Source organism: Panthera tigris, chromosome D1 (assembly GCF_018350195.1).
Source record: "Panthera tigris isolate Pti1 chromosome D1, P.tigris_Pti1_mat1.1, whole genome shotgun sequence".
Classification (NCBI taxonomy): domain Eukaryota; kingdom Metazoa; phylum Chordata; class Mammalia; order Carnivora; family Felidae; genus Panthera; species Panthera tigris.
In genome coordinates, this window is record NC_056669.1 from 1311457 (window position 1) to 1316094 (window position 4638).

Genomic DNA, 4638 nt, shown 5'->3' on the forward strand with positions numbered 1-4638 from the left:
GGCTGTCGGCACCGCCTCCCGCCTTGTGACATGGGCGCGTCTCATAGGACGAGGAGAAGATTCAAACGGCTAACGGACGCTTAGTGCGCAGGCCGGGTCACAAATGGGAGACCCCAGAACTACTTTTGGTACGAATCACAGCGATTTCCCGCAAGTATTGTGATGGGTTAATAAAAAAAATGAACGTGAGATATTTTCTTAGTTGGAAGCAACCATTGTTCACTGGATGGAGCGTTGATTAAAACACCAGTTGTGCGAACAAATAAAGCATCATGTCATTCTGTCCACAGCGGTGTCCCCGGTACCCAGAACAGGGTCTGGCACAAAATAGTGGTGCCATGAACAGTTGCTGCACGTACGAACTCGCGGATGAGGGACTGACTGAAGCCAGTAAGAAAATCAAGATGGTCCTCGGAGGGGTAACTTTCAAATCAAACACAGGCGTGTAGCACTTCCCCAGGGTGTCAGAACTGTTCCTAAACCCGTATGTACGTTTTCCACACAACTTCAAGGCATCTCAGTTTCCTTTTTTATGTTTGTGTGTTTGTTTGTTTGTGTAGAATCCCAGGCTCAGCGCTGTCAGCATGGAGCCCAACGCAGGGCTGAAGCTCATGAACTGAGATCATGACCTGAGCAGAAATCAAGAGTCGGTCACTTACCCGGCTGAGCCCCCCAGGCCCAAGACATCTCATTTTTCAAGTGCAGTGTGGTCTCCAAGATTTTAACTGAGACCTGCTCGAGCTCAGAGCCTGTGCCCTTGATAGTCACAGGAACGTCCGTGCCCTGGTGCCTGGGCCCTGCAGCGTCCGGGCGCACATGGGACTCTGGGGCTGGCAGGCAGGCCGCGTGGCTCCCGGGCGCTCCTGGGTCTGGCCTCACAGAACACGGCCAGCCCGACTGCCCAGCTCCCTGACCGCCGATAGCCTTTGTCCCTGCAACCGATCCACCGTTACCCTCCTTTCTGTATTTCCATCTCTAGTAACGTAGCTTACTGGATTAAATTTCTGGATGTCCAAGGAGTTCAGTCCCGACCGGGAAGAATGCCCCCCAGTGGGGCCGGCTTCCACCTCCCCTCAGCCCACACCCAGCTCAACACGGTCTTCCTTCCAGACCTCTCCAGTGAACATACGCCACTTTGAACGCCGACTTATACAAAACATTCACTTATTTAACTTGTAAGTCACACAATAGTCTATTTTGTAGTTGTATTTTGCCTTTTGGAAGTTTAGAAGTTTTTATTAAGAATGGAGAAAAACAACTGCTATTATGAATTTCTAAGCAAGCAAATATTCTAGAATCAGATGGAATAAAAATAGAAGAAAGAAAAGTGTATTTGAGGGGTGTCTGGGTGGCTCAGTCGGTTGAGCCTCCAACTTTGGCTCAGGTCATGATCTCACCGTTCCTGAGGTCAAGCCTCACGTTGGGCTCTGTGCTGACAGCTCAGAGCCTGGAGCCTGCTTCGGATTCTGGGTCTCTCTCTCCCATTGCCCCTCCCCCACTCACGCTCTGTCTCTGTCTTTGTCTCTCAAAAATGAATACACATTAAAAAAGAATGAAGGGGCGCCTGGGTGGCTCAGTAGGTTGAGCCACCAACTTCGGCTCAGGTCATGATCTCATGGTTTGTGAGTTCAAGCCCCACATCGGGCTCTTTGCTGACAGCTCAGAGCCTGGAGCCTGTATTGGGTGCTGTGTCTCCCTCCCTGTCTCTGCCCCTCCCCAACTCGTGCTCAGTCTCTCTCTCAAAAATAAATAAACATCAAAAAATAAAAATAAAAAACAAAATTTAGTGTTTAGGAAAGTGTATTTGAAATCAAAGACTACCCTCAGAATCCCATACAGAAAATAAGGGAAATGATCTGACATCACTTGTGAGAATGAACATCTCAGAGAGGGCCTGGGGAGCTGACCTATGTGTCTACATGGAGAACAGAGAGAGGGGGAGGAGAGAAGGGAGGGGAGCGGAGGGGAGGGGGGATGGTTCACCAAGAAGAAGAGAAGAAGGGGAGAGAGGGGAGGGGAAGGAAGAGGAGGGGAGGACAGAGGAAGGGAGGGGAAGGGAGGGGAGGGAGGAGGGGTCACCAAGAACAGGAGAAGAAAGGCAGGGAAGAGAGGGGAGAGGGTAGCGAGGGGAGGAGAGGCGGAGAACTGCACAGGAGTTTGGTTGGAGAGAAGGAAACGTCTAGGAATTGTTAGCATTCAAAGGAGCTATTGAAGACGTTTGTGAACTTGCCCCCAGGAGTCTTGGAGTACAGGACAGAGAGGCTTTGAGGACAGCAATGGGTTGAGTTAACGTGGCGTTCTGCCTGCCGCTTGGGTGTATGTGGAGAAGTTAGATTAGATGATTTTTTCAATTTGTGTGTATGTATTTACACACACAATTATAAATATATATACATAAATAGAAAGTATATTTAAAATAGAGGTCAATTCACTATGTTCAATATATGTATTCAATAAAGTTTTTCAATAAATTCATCATCAATTTCTTTCAATCACATCCATTTATTTCATTTAATTCATACCCAATTCATGACCATCAGTCTCTTTTTTTAGGCACTGGAAATACAAGGATGTGAGGCACTGTTCGTATGCGGCAGGAGCCCAGATCGGCTGCTGTACTAGGACGGTGACCTTGGAGCAAACCCCAGGTAAACATGGACAGACTTTGTGAGAGAAACACGTGCCTTCACGCTGCAGTGGGCAGAATCCTTCCGGAAAGCAGCCATGCCGTATATATACTAGGAGCCATAAAGGGGGCTATGCTGTTTGGGCCGCATTCCATCCGTAAGAATTTCCACTGAGAAAGCCATTTACGAGAATAGAAACAAAAATGTCTATTTTATGCCTAGTTATAGAGCAAAAACGTGGAAACTGCCTCAGTGTCTAAAAATACGGAAGTGGTTACAGAAGTTATGGCAACTCAATATTATATAATTTAGTCATTAGAAATAAAATAGCAGTGCGCAAAACATTAAAAGAATAATTTTAACCAAAAGAGCAAACTACAAAATTGGGCAAATTTGGGGCTAGTTTGCTAAAGAAAAGCATGTGGTTGTAGACAAACAGCGGGAAGGAAGCCGACGGTACCGAAATCCGAGGGTCAGGGTCTTAAGACCTTCCATTTAACCTTTCTCGTATGTTTTCCTTTAAAGCCATCACACATTTTTGAAGACAGTCAGTGGAATTTTGAATGACTGTATCAATGTACGTTTTAGTGTGCATCTGCGGAAAGAGAAGACCTGCGGTGAACTGGGTGTTTCACGGACGCATGTGTTTGCCCGTCCGGCATGGGCACGTTCCATCCGATGCCCAGGCCAGGCTTCGTGCTGGGGGCACAGAAGGTAAACAGAAACCTGTTCTTGCCTGCCAGGGTCTCAGAGTCTCCAGAGAAAGACTTGGGTGTAAGCTCAAAATATCCTACCGTGTAATTAGGGGGATAAGAGGGGTACGTGACGGTCCAATGAGAGCAGAAGACGGGAGGACCTGTTTGCGTCCGGGCTGTTGAGAGTGGGAGAGGGTGCGGGGAGGGGTCAGGGTGGGCCGTCCACGGAGTGGGGTTAAGTGCTGACTGGCAAAGGAGTGGGTCGGGGGACAGGGAGGGGTGGTGGAGGCCAACGGGGAGGGATGATGGGAGGCGGAGACGTCTAGGAGCACCTAGTCTAGGACGCTGAAGGTGTTTTTACGCACAAGGTGACTGGGGGGAGATGGGACAATGAAGCCGGAAGGCAGAGGCCAGGGTCCAAGCCATGCTGAAGGTCCGAGGCGCAGGGCCGAAGCGAGGCTCCAGGACTCAGAGCCGGAACGTGGTTGGCAGGTGTGAGCAGAGTGTCACAGAGCAAGTCTGGAGCAGGGGCCGCCGAGGCTTTGAGGGCTCGCCGAGTTCATTGGAAGGGCCTGGAGAAAAGTGCGCCAGGCAGGTCACTGTGGCTGGGCTGAGGCACCCACACATAAGGGTGTGTGACGGGCAACCCTGGAGGGCTTCCTGTCCGGGAACACAGGACTGGGTTTGCATTTAGTGAAAGGCTGTCCCGAGGGGAGGTGCGGCCCAGATCGGAGGCGAGCGGGCATGGAGGGAGAGGGGTCAAGGAGGAGGGTGTGGGACGTCCGGCCAAGGGGGCTGACATCATGTACGTCTTAGATCATGAACCATGAAGGACACGTGTGTCCGTGGAGTTAGCATTTTGTGTGTTCTTGTGCAATCCCAGGCCACCAAGGCCAGCGTTTGAGGTTGAGAAGGAGCCGTGTTTATGGCCCGTGTGAAGGGTGGGGTGGCAGGAGCCCCATGAGAACGCAGTCCACCTGCCGGGGGCCCTCGAGCCAGCGTGCTGAATCAGAGACGCACGTCAGCGCCCGCGTCAGCTGTTTCTGCCCATGGTGCCTCTGAACATCTCCTTTTCCCGCTCTGCTTTCGTCTACACATAAACATGTGGCCATTTTGAAGGCACTACCACCCCATCACCACTTCCCGCTCTTGGATTTCCTGTCACACATGTCCCAGAATGTCTGTTGAGCGTCCTTCGCGTGTGCTGGGCACGGCTGGGCGTGGGGCAAGGAAGCGGGAAGAGGGCATTGGAACAGACACCTGAAGGTGCCGAAAAGGCCAGGGTCGTGACTATTTAGGGGGAAGAATGTTCCAGG